A 12,920-nucleotide genomic window follows, 5' to 3' on the forward strand; every position below is an offset into this window, starting at 1 on the left:
GACATTTACTGAAGCTCTGAGGCAAGAGCTGGTGGATGGCTGTTTCTGTTTTAAGTCAGGCCCAGTGTTAAAATGTGGCTCCATTCTCTGGTGACAAAGAGCAGCAGGTTTGGGGGGAGTGGGATCAGAGCCTGGGAGTGCCCCAGGGTGGGGTGACAGTGCCCTGAAGATGATTGTGCTGGCCCTCACCTATGAAGGTAAGACTGGGGAGCAACAGGATGCTTAATTTTGACACTATGTGATATTTCGATATCATCTATCGTGGTTACTTTAATTCATCCCTTTTCTGTATATCTTGAACACTTAAAAAGTTCCACTGAGACTTATCAGTAAGATAGGAGCTATGCTGAAGGAGGCAGATATCAGAAAAAAAGATATTCAGAATCCATCAGAATCTGTAGCCATCACCTTTTATATGGACAAAGTTACCATGCCTGGCAGGTTGTCTCAGTGTGTCCAATTGTCTGCTGTAACAAACACATCTTTAGGCTTCCAGAAGAGTAAGGTCATTGCTTGGATGAGTAATCTGACACAGAAAGAGATGCAGTGGGATAGGTCTGCTGCTCTCCAGTGTGCAGAAAAATAATAGTAAAACTAAAAGATAACATATAAGCAATAAAAATAGCAGGTATCTCTTCCTAGGCACATCAATCCCAACATCATCAGCCCAGCCATGAGTTAGATGGTGAGGGAAAAACAGAGACAAAATGTGTCTCATTTCAGCACTGAAGATTACATGCCATCAAAAAGATAAAATTACCTGAGACCCTTCCAGATCACCTAAAAGTTGAGGTTGTGTATATGCAGCACATTGGAAAACTAGCCCAATTTATCATCTTTGCAAGAAAGCAAATACTTGGCAGGTTTTGTATTTTAAACAGCACTCCAAGTGCATGAAAATAAATAAATAAGGTAACCTTAAAGTCTAAGCCCAGGAATGAAAATCTGAGCAGACTTCAGCCTTCATCATCAGCTTAGCTCTCTGGGTGTGACAGGCAATTTTCCTTTTTAATTTTCTCCAGCAGTAAGGAAGCTAATGGTACATCTTAAAAGATATGACCTTATCCTTGTAAAGCTACCTGAAGCTTGGCAGAAAATAGGATGGCCTCATGTCTAAAAAAGGCTGGCTTGAAGGGAAAAATTCCCTTCTTTCTTGCACCAATGGGCTGCAGAATGGGAGAGAATATTTTATACTTGTACACCATTTTTATTCTGCTCCAGATTCTGCTCCATCCCTGTGGTGGTTTTTAGAGGTACCACTTTATATGTTTTTATATTATGACTGTTCCACATAGATAGATATGACTCTGTTTGGCCAGAATTAATATTGTTAGGGCCAAAATTCTCAATAGCATACCTAGGTGCAGACTTTTCCTCCTCACAGTCTTCTTGAAGTCCACAGTCTGGTGTGTATTCATAAAGCTGTGGGTTTGTTGGGCTTCAACAAGGCAAGGATTTTGATAAAATAAAAAGTATAAATTGCAGCCAGAGCTATTTCAGTGAACAATCTGTCAAAATATCATTGGTGCTCTGAATCTGTCATAACTGTGGTGAGAGAAAATAGTAAATTCGGCTGTGTTTGTTTCTGTAGGGTTGCTGGTCTGGATACACTCTCACTTTATTGGTAAATGATACATACAACTGTATTAATTTTATATATATACATAAACACCCTTCTGGGTTTTTTAGCAGGCAAAGGCATTTCACCACTAGTTTTTGGCAGTAGTTATTCCATTATCTCACTATTTCATCTGCTGTCAGAAAATGAAATGTTTAAACACCATGAAATTCCTTTTCTAAGATGTCATACAGGACAGAGCCCACGTCACAGGGCTGTAGTTACAGAAGGAGTGTATTTTCCTTTCACTGCTCTGTTGCTGTCTCCTGCTTTGCATTTGTTGTATATTTTCATTAGAAATGCAATGTTGCATCCTCTTGTGATTAATGGAATTAATGAATTCTGAGCCCCTGGTCTGTTCAAAGAGTAGAGTCTGGTGCTTTGCAAATATTTTGAATGGATTTCCAATCTTGTGGCCAAAGGCTGGGATTCCATGCCAATCCAACCATAGATGGCGAGGGAGGGCAGGAGGCAGAGCCCTGCCATTCTGGCACCAACCAACCCTCAGGTCCCTTTTGGGAAGAACATGTGGTTTAAACCTTCTGTCCAAATTCCCATTCTCTGTGAGGTTGAGCAGAAAACTAAACCTGAACATCACAAATGCCAAAATAATGATCTAATCACTGGACCATGTGTCCTCTATTTAACATGAATTTAGAATTTGCACTCTGCTGACTCACACGTGCAACTACTGTTATTACAGGTGCCTAAAGACTTGAGCACACATTGACGTGTTGCTTTAAACTCATTTCACATTTCAAAGGTTTGCTTCATGATCAAAGGGGCTGTAGACTTCTTTCTAAATGAAAGCAGACATTTTGGGACTATTTTGTTATATAGCCACCAGAGAAGAGAAAAGGCTGGGAAGGAGGAGGGGGACTAGCAATCAAGTCAAAACAGGTTTCTTTTTTGTGGCCTGACTTTGCAAGACTAAGACTTGGCTGAAAGAGCAATATCTTCCCATTCTCTAGTTGTGTTTAATCAGGAAGATTTTTAAATGCAACCAGAACTCAAATGGAATAGAGAGTACTTCTAATGGATCTAAAGAATGTTTTTCCATAAGAGAACTTAGTTTTGGGCTACCAGGTTCTCTGTCTGGCCCTGAGTATTTGTGGAGCAGTGACCCAGTTTCAGGAGCAGGGATGCAGCATTGCAACATCTGGGAGCTGTAGCCTGGTGCCAGCATTTAGGGGGAGTTTGGAGCCTCCCCATCTGCCCTGTCAGGGTAAGAGTTACTAGTTTGTTACCCATTTTCTCACTTAAACCTTCCAAAATGTAATGCATTTTCTTCATCCAAGGGCAAAATCTACCCAGTTTGGCTGGACTGGGTCCATGCCTGTGACTCTTTGCTGTGGACCTCCTGGAACTCAGGTGGCCCTCTGGCAAACTATGGCCCCTTGCTCTGTATTTCAGGAACTCTCACAGATCTGGCAACTGTTTTTCATGACTGGTATCAAGATGATCTGTAGAGATACCAGGCAGAAAGAGAGAGAAGATTCAGATGCTGTCAGGAGTTGTCAGGGTGTTTGTTTATTTGCTTTGATAGTTGCAGTGGATGTTCTGGGTCATTAGTTTCAATTCAGGAAGATTCAAGCTAAGGTCACTTAGCCCAGCTGGAGAGAGCAGCTCAAGCTGTTTGCCTCCACATGTGGGTGGTACAGATGCAGATGTTATTTTGGACGACTTTAATGTCAGTTCTGCATCCTTGAAGCTTTGTAGTTTTAAGTGTCTGAAGTGAGTGAGTGTCCTGGGGCAGACCCATGAAATTTATGGCATCTGAGGGTAATGGTTTGAAGCACAACTCTATATTATCTTCAGAAACACAAGGAAGAGATCTCCTGGAGATACTGTATTGTCAGAAAATAATAATTGACTGGACCTATCAACACTCATTTGCTCTCTGACTGCTAACCCTGACTATTACTGATCATGTAGCATGTTAAAGCTGATGTCTGACTTGAGTGATGTATTGATAGGGATATTTCAGTGGCTTTGAAGTCTAGAGAGTGATGATTTATGGAGGCTGTGCCTTCAGAAAGGGAGGAACTATGTTGCAACAAGAAGCTCTCAAAATGTGGGGTCAGTGGTTGCCACTCATTCCCCAGAGTCCCATTATTTGTGCCTTCATCCAATAGCTGAGGCCAAATGCTTTCAGATGTTTTATACCCCAGGACATGCCTGCTATTTTGGGAGCAAAAGCAAATTTAGATGAGTTTCTGGATTTGTATTTGCAATGCTCCTAGTATGAGAATCCTTCACCTCAGGTTACCTTTTGCAAGTGATCTGTGAAAAATTTGAATATCCAAGGACTATTGTAAAGACTGCTGTGTAATGCTTATGAGCTTAATCCGTAGTATAATCCCCAAATTTAGTGTATCCTGGCAAGTTTCCTTGAATAAGTGTACTTTGCAGCTAGATACAGCAAAAAGAATAAACTCCATGAGTTAAGCAGAATGGCCAATATTCTTTTAAAAATTAATTCTTGCTCATGTGGTTCTAGTCTGGCATGGCTGGGGTTGCCTCTGCATTGAGTATTGAAAAAACAAATGTTTTAAATCCCTGAGAATCTCTAATTATATTTCTGAAAATTAACAGTTTCATTTTCCCCCCCCTCTTTTTCCTCTCTCTTTTTCTCTCATCTGTCTTAGTGGACTTGTCAGAACTCAAGACAAGAAGTCATCCAGTACAAGTGGGAAAGTGGGGCATGAATCAAGGAATGTCTTTAGGATTTGGTAGATGTGTAGCTGGAATGCTTTACAGGTGATTTTACGTGAGTATGGGTTGGTGCTTGTCACTTCTGGTCTGTGAACAAGAATACTTGCCATGAGCACATCAATCACTTGGAATAAGAAGTTGCAGTAGGGCTTGATCTTCCTTTGAAATACCAGTTCAAAGCCTTATTATTCCCCATATTATCTTTAGGGTGGAAAAATGGTAGAAGATGCTTCCCTGGTTAATGATAGCTAAAACCCAAGTATCATTTTCTTTTCTTTAAAGCTTTGGGAGAGATTTCTGGATATATTGCCTGGTTTCTTAATGTGTTTCCAGATTTCACAAAATCCTACAGATGGTTCAATTTTTTAGCCATCTTCATTCCGTGCTTGCTCCTGATCAAAACACCAATTCCATGAGTACAGAATTTCCTCCTGAAGCACCAAGATCAGAAGAGGGTCCTAGGAGGTGGTGGTTGCAGACCCTTTGGAAGGGGAGGGGGCACACACCCTCAGCCAGGGGCTGGGAATCCTTTGCCTTGGCACTGTCAGCACCAGAGCTCTCGGATATTGTTCTTAGCGAGGACAGTTTAACAAACAAACAAACACCACAACTGACAGGGCAGAGCAGCTGAACAAACAGACAAGGGTATAATTTATCCCTTTCCCTGGTTTTCAGTGTCTATTTAATGCATTAGCTAATATGATCTGACTGTGTGATGTCAGTTGTGACAGAAGCGGCTTCATCTGTTGTTTGTACCCTGGGTTTAATTTGGAACAAAGGAAGAGAGGGTAAGAGGTGGAAGGGTTGGCACAAGAGAGGAAAATGGGAGGGCTGGGCAGAGAAGAGGGAAAGAGCACTGTCACCAGTGACTGTGGGACAGAAAGTCTCTAATAATCTTGTCTAGGCTTTAATTACTCCTGCCTTGGCTACCACTGATAATTTTCTCTGACCTTGACAATTGTAGCTGTGCCAAATGCCAACTTTTTTCCTATCCCCTTGGTCAGGATGGATCATCTTGCTGAGAAGTGACAGATCATCCCACATCCCATGGCACAGGCCTGGCTTTGTTGCATTTACAAATACAAGGTTTTGTCTCAAACTGCCTTCCCAGTCTGAAGAAACATTTTGAAAATGTCTTTGTTGCCATCCTTCACATTGCTGCTTATAATTCATTCCTGATGGATACTGTCTTATTCTATTCCTTTTCTTGAATTCCTTTTCTTTGACTTTGGGGCTCAATCCCTCTTTTCTTTATTTGTTTACAAGGAGTTTAGCAGAATGGGATTATCTCCCATGACAAGGGCTTTTGCATACCATGCTGATAGGAATGACAAAAATATATGAAAAAATATATTGATAGACAACTTGTATTCCTTGTATTTTAGTCATGTTTTTGATATCTCTGGTACCCATAACTCCCACTTTCCCCTCACAGTTAGCTGGTGACCTCTAGGGTCATCAATACCTAATGCTTTTTGGTTTCATTTGGCAGAAAGTGCCAATGAACTCAGCTGCTATTACCACCCCTATTTCCATGTGAGTGCTTCTGCAATAACTGTGATTCACAATCACATGGAAGGACACTGGAGAGCTGGAAAACTACTACCTATGAGGAAAATTAGAGGAAAAATTTCTGCCTTAAAATGAATTTATCTGATTCCTGTCTTCCTCAGATATACAGATTGAGCCTTAACTACACAGAGGACTTTTTTATTGTTTCTGTCAAGGAGGATGAAGTAAGGATTCTGATTGAATAAATGATGTGTGTGAGGCATGGCTGATGACTAGCAATCATTGATTTGCTCAGCTTCAGTTTTCAAACACTGCAATTGTTTTCCTATTTTGAGTTCACTGTCTCTGAAACTATATCATATGTTAGTACTCTGAATATTTTATATTGCCATACTTCTTTTTCCCCAGGTTTCTGCCTCTCTTCTTTTATCAGCATTGTAATGGCCTGGGCTTTGAATTGTTTTATCACTTTTGAAGAAATTGACTGAACAAATAATGTTTCTCTTTTGTTGATTGCCTTGTTGTCACTTAAATACCATTCCAATATAATGGGTAAGTTATTACTTCTAAGACAGATTTGCTACTGCATTTTTTTTTCTCTGGCTTTGAGAAGAAGGAAGTTATCTCAGTAAAAATTGTATTTCTTAGGAAGGAAGAAGATACTGTGCATTTGACTCTCATGAGAATAGTTGATTTTCATTTTAGGGTAATACACTCTCCAATTAATGAAGAGGAGACTTTCAAAGGTGAAAATGCAAGTGAGGTTCATGGTAGTCCCTATGGTTTCTCTTTTCTTCTCTCACTGTATGACTTTGCACCTTTTTTGACTAGTGGCCCAATAAATGTATGCTCTTTCATCTATATTGCTCTGATTATCAGTAAGAGGAGGAATCCAGAGCACCCAAGCAGGAGGGGAGCAAGCCAGCAGCCTGCTCTCATTAGTGATGTTTGGCCACACACATTTTGCCTAAGTCTTTAAAGCAGTGTTGTTACTGTGAATTTACTGTGAGGAGTTTGCCACAATGAGCTGAGACAGAATGCAGGTCTCTATTAGATGTGTAAATAATTGCACATTTGTCACATGTGGAAAGCTGCCTTGATGTATGTGTAAAGATAACTGTTTCTTGATGAGCTCAAGTCCTTGAGTTTTAGTGCTTTAAGAGATTTATGGATAGTTGCCTGAGACAGCACAATGTCTGTGCTTGGAACAATGTACTTTTAGAACCTATGCATGCAGGTAATTGGCCTGATATTTACATCTAAGGAATGCCCCAAATGAATGCTGTAATCAATACCAAATCTGAATAGTCAGCATCTCTGGAAGGTAATGCCCAGAAAGAGAAGCAGTGGTTTTCCTTTTGTGAAAGAAGAAATTAAGAAACAGACATCAAGAAATAAAATACAGAAAAGGAAAATAAAAAAAAAACCAAACAACATCTCAACTCTCCTCTGTTTTTCAGAAAATAAGGGGTTTGTACCATTTTTACTATTTATAGCGCTTCTAAGTGTGAAGAAGCAGCTATGAAGAGGAAAATTCCCAATCAAAGGTGTCATATGTGAAGAAAAGGAGTTGCTTATTTTCAGGCTGAAGAGGTAGAGGTTAAGTGACAGTTTGAAAGCAGCTGAGACTCATTCTAAAAAACTCAGCATGGTGTACTTATTTGTAAAGGAAAGGAGTATGAGCAGAGGTGCTGATTTCTTTTCCTCTTCAAGGAAGAGCTTTGTTGGAGTTTGTCTAGGCTGCTGTCAAAAATAATTAATATTGTGTGGCATGAAAAAACAAAAAAAACTAAAAAACCCCTCTCAGAACCCCCAAAATCTTCTCTGCTTTGTGGCTGCCTGTATCACATTGCCCTGCAGCAGAAACTGAGTGAAATCAAAGGTAGCTGTCGTGAGATTTTCACAGGGAGTGAGGCAATGGTAAAAAGGTGCATCAAGAAGGAAGTACCTCCTGCCTGGGTGAAAACAGCCTGAATCAACTGCAGCCTCTCCAAATCGATATGCAGGATGATAACAGGTATAAAACTTATAGAGTGTTGGCCTGAGGGAGTAGCAGGAGCTGTCAGAGTCCATCTGAGAGGTGAGTGAGCAAGAACACGAGTGGTGGGAATGAAGCTGTGCTTGTCTGATGAGGAAAGGGGGTTACCTGGGGCGTGGGGCCTCCCATGGTCACATGGAAATGTCCCAAGGGGATGCAAGAACTGGTTCTGTGATACCCCTTTGGGTAATTATTGGCACTGGGAGACCCAAGTGATTCTCTGAGAAAGCAGAATTGCTGCCCTGTTCAGGATGTCAGGCAGTTGTTCAAGATGACCACGAGGTTCTTCCTCCTGTCTAAAGCACATTGAGAGCATCCTGCAAACCCCTGTTTTATGACTGACTGGAAAATAAAATTTAAACAGAATTCACCATGTGGAAAGCAGGAGTGTGTTATTGGGATAGGGTAACAGATAGATGAAGAACAGTTCTACAACACATTTTAGGCCAGCTGCAATATACAATATAACAACACACAAATGTAGAATTATACTAAAATAAGGTTTAAGAAAAAAAAGGGAAGCAGATAGATATTAGATTTATTGCAATTTTCTTTTTAGTATAAAAATTATGGTGTACTCCCTGCTGGGAGGGACTTTATTAGTCCAGTTAAATTGAAGCTTTGCAGATTTGTCATGGAGGCAACTTCTTTGAATGTAGTAGAGAACTGCTGGAGCTTGCATGACTCTTTGTGTCTCTTGCTTGATTTTGGAAAGCTATCAAAAAGTAAGCAGTCATTATAATTTATAGGTAACAGCGTGCAGAAAAGCTCATTTGTTGCTGCTCCACACTGCTCTATGCTAATTGTCAGCCACACTCTTTTCTCCAAAATATGAGTCTGTCTGTCTAACCACAGTGTGGCACTAATGGTATAAATGCAGCAGAACACAGATGGAGATTAAACAGCAGCTGGGTAATCATCTTCATAAATGTAATATTAAAAATACCACAATCCTTTAATTTTTGTTCTGCTTGTATAAGGCAGAGCTGCATGACAAATAGCTATCATAACTTTACTGAGAGGAATGCAGCTTGTGACCAGTTTAAACCAAATTACTCTTTTGCCCTGCTGTCCTCACTTGAGCTTTTGAGCACCAGTATTAACAATCTGGTGAACACCAGATCGGGGTCATAAGCACTCATTAGCCTCTCAGAGAAGGGCCACCTCTGGTTTGTTGAATATTGATTAGGAGGCACCAGAACACACCAGTCTGAAGCCACCAGGGAAGATGCTGAACATCTGAAGCATTTCCTCTGCATTTCATGAAGCTCTGGATCAAATCTGCCGTGGCCACTTTCATTTTTGTTTTTACTGACCACCTTCTTTGTCCTTTTGCTATTGTACAGGACTGGGCACTGTAGAAAGCTGATTGAACAATAAATAGAAGTATTGCTGTCACCCTGAGCCTCTCATGGGATGGAGGAGTACTCTGACAACTTAAGTGGGCTTTCCCATCCCTCATGGACATGCCTACTTCCTTTCCTTCCTCTGATGCATTGCAAGTGTAATGTGTCTTGTCCTGCTGCCAATACCACCACAATAGATTGCAGTGCTTCTCTGAATAGAGATACTGGTGAGTCATTTTCATCTCTACTGAAATTAATTCATCTGTTTTCCCCCAGTTTGCATCGAAATCAGGTAACTTGACTGATTTAAAGTCCATACTCGCAATTGGTAAATATAGAAAACCCTTCTAAAGACAGTTTCTTGAAATTGGTAGCATAATGGTAAATACTGTTGAAGATGACCTTGAGGTAATAACTTCAAAAGCTGATAATAGGATTTATGCTTTGGTAGAAGAAGGTGTTTAAAAATTAAACAAGCAAAACATTGTTTCAGTATTAAAAAACCTCATATGTTGTCTTAATATGTGCTATAATCCAAGCCTGACTGTGCATAATAAGCTTGTAATTCCATTGATCCATTGATAGGGAGATAACAGACCCCTGTAAATGGCAAATGGGTTGTGTGTGAGAAATGGGATATTGCTGGCCCTGCTGCAGTGCTGTAACTTCTCTGCAGCCTTTGCTGTGTCACTGTCCTGCCTGGGCTGCCCTGCCTTGCCCAGTGCCCTCAGCAGGATGGAAAGCAAAGCAGTGAGGTTTGCAGATGATTCCACCAGTTCAGGCTCTGCTTTGCCTGCCCCTGGCAGCCCTCACCTCCTATGGGCTGTGCAGGCAGAGCTGGATAAAGGCATCCCTGCTCTGGTTATCACACAGCAACCACACTAGTTGCTTATGTTGCTGGTTTTGCAAAAAGTTATTGAAGCAATTTTCCCCATTTTTCCCTATGCTCACATCAAGAATTTTCAAGGGGTTGACGTTTCATGGTCATACACAGTGTCATAAGGGAGGCAACTTTTTAATGTGAAGTTCAACATGAATGTTGAATGAATGTGGGATGTAGATATAAAAATTAAAGGGGAATGTTATAGTTAAAGGGAAGTTTAATATTGTGAATTACTGGCAAAGGGAGGGTAAACTTGCTCTTAAATTCTTCTCACCTCACAAAAACCTGCATTTCTTAAGGCATGATCCTCCACTGTTGAAGTCAATGACAAAAAAAACCCACAACATACTTCTTTGATAAGTGAAGGTTGAAGCCTTAAAAGAGCTGCTAATATCATCTTGCCCATTAGTTGTTTTGGAAAATGGAACAAGCTCCTTTAGACCTCTCTTCCCATCTCTTACAGCTTCAAAATTAGCAAAACAGATTTATGGGCTAGAGATACAATCTCACTTCTCCTCTGCTGTCTAGGGAGTCCATAAGTTTGCCCTTATGAAGCATAGCCCTACAGAAAAGAGGAAAATCTATTTAATTTTGTTCTGCATTATACACTCCAGAAAATGCAACTTTATCTATATAACAGTTTGTGATGAGGCAGAGAGGAGGAGCTGCTTATCTAATAGTCTGCTTGTTCCCAATTCAGAGTCTTGCCACACTTTCCTGAGGCAACACTGAACCAATCCATCCTAATTGCCTCTCTTAGCTCAATGTGGACTTCATAAAAAGTAAATATCAGGTTCATGCAAAATAAGTTTTGCTTTGCTGAGTGTTAAAGTCTGCACTTCTGATGCAGACCCTTATTTTTATTCAGAGAAAGTCAGTGGATGAGGCTCATAATTTTTTGGGAGCATTTGTACCATCCATATGGTTGTTTTTTTCTGAAGAGGAATATGACTGGAGTTAAGGCATTTGCTGTTAAATAAATGTTACTTGTTTTAATTTCTCATCACTCCCAAAGAGTTTGGATGGCAATCATAGTGCTTTGATACAGATGGAGCTCTGAGGTAGATTGCTGCAATGATGAGGAGATATTATGGACTTCTTAAATGGTATGTGGGTGTCTGGGGAGAGTGGGATGCAATCTTGTCTCAAACATCAGACAAGGTGGTGATCCTGGGAGCTGGAAACACCAGCTGCCTCCTGCCCAGATGCAGGGGCTGGTCACCCTGCAGTGCTGTTGTGACACACTGGTCACCCTCTGGCTCAGCTGTGGGGCCAGCAGCACCATATGTGTGTTTAAGGTTGGTGCAAGAACCCTTGTTTCCCCCCAAAACCCCACCCTCCCTGTGATTTTTAATTCAAGTGAGGGCTTCATTAACTGGGAAGTCTAGTTTAGATATTTAAGTCCCTAAAGATGTGGGGAGGAAAAGATTTGTCAAGGATTATCCCCAGGGCAGGATGAGCAAGTGGAGGGAGTGAGAGGAGGCACAGCTGAGATCTCCCACCAGAGCTGCTCAGAGGGGTCTCTTGGATTCAGCTGGGTGCTAATGCCCAAAGGACAGCAGTTTCTCATATTCTGGGCTGGGTGACCTCCTTTGGCTTTGGAGAAGCCTCTCCTTGGGCTGGCAGACAGGGAATTACCCTGAGCCCTCCCTGTGACTGTCCCTTGAGAAGTGTCTGTTGAGGGGGACATGTGCACACAAATGAAAACTACAAATACACCAAGATGCAAAATGTGAATCTTTCAGTCTGTGTACAAGCTGTGCATACCTTGGTATGAAAAAATGAAGTATTGCAGTGTTCAGGTACCAGTTTGGTGGGAGGGGTTTAGAACTTTTCAAATTAATGCAGTGTCAGTGACCTGTAACTCAACACTGCCAGATTGTCTTCAAATCAGAGACCTCAACCTCTTCTCTGTTTGTGTTCAAGATAAACCTGACAGTTTTCAGTCTGAGTTGTTTTTTACTTCCCTAACCAAGATTGTATACCACTAAAAATAGAGTATATTATATAGAGTATATAATAGGAATTACAGCTTTTAGCTGTGAGGCCTTCAGGATGGCTCCATTATATTGCAGTTCTGTTAATTAAAATGAAGGGGGAAAAGATATCTAATAGGGTTGTGCTAATAAAGCATGAAATGAACAGTCTTACCTTAAGACACTTGTCTATCTGTTTTTCCTTACTGTGAGAGCAGTTGTCTCTGTCTTCAAAATACACTGAAATTGAGGAAAGTTTTTCTTCTTTTTTTTTTAAAGGAAACTTCTAGGCCTTCTTATTCACTGTCATTCAGGCACCCTCTGATTTGTCACATAATTGTGTTTAGGCATCTTTGGGCAGTGGAGGGAACACAGTGGAGCCTGGCTGAATAGGTGCTTCGTGTTGAATTCAGATTGCCAAGTGCTACAGACTGAATTGCTGGAGCTGCTGGATTAATAGGCTGGGATTTTTTTTCCCCTGTGTGCTTTCAGGGGAACTTGGGCTGAAAAATAACTTTCACTTCTCACCTTAAACCTGGAGGGTTTCTCAAATAGTCTGTGGTGTTCTAAATCTGCAATACAATTTGTAGACTCCTAATAGTGATCATAATACAGAAGAAAGTTTTATATCAGTATGACTATACCAGGAAAGAAAATTGAATCTTTCCCCATGTTTTCTGAATTAAATTTTAAAGCATGCAGCAGCAGTTTAAATCTAGAAGCAGTAGGTCATGTTGAACTTGATTCTTTGAGCATGCCCCCAGCATTAATTTTTTTGCATGGCTGTACTACATTTAGCTTTATTCTTCATATGAAATCTATGCATTTATAT

At 40.7% G+C, this 12,920-nt stretch overlaps 1 protein-coding gene across 3 annotated transcripts in view; it reads left to right on the top strand.

Moving 5' to 3' along the window:
* Positions 1–12,920, top strand: part of THSD7B (thrombospondin type 1 domain containing 7B) — a 484,878-nt gene that overhangs the window by 144,091 nt on the left and 327,867 nt on the right. For 2 of the 3 annotated variants that reach the window (XR_013774988.1, XM_079311745.1), the window contains exon 5: positions 9,230–9,456. The gene's annotated coding sequence lies outside the window, so the exon portion shown is untranslated. Of the gene's footprint in view, positions 1–7,811; positions 7,930–9,229; positions 9,457–12,920 lie in introns of those variants that run through there. The other variant, XM_079311747.1, reaches the window with a different exon arrangement.

Source organism: Erithacus rubecula (genome assembly GCF_903797595.1).
Source record: "Erithacus rubecula genome assembly, chromosome: 8".
NCBI lineage: Eukaryota > Metazoa > Chordata > Aves > Passeriformes > Muscicapidae > Erithacus > Erithacus rubecula.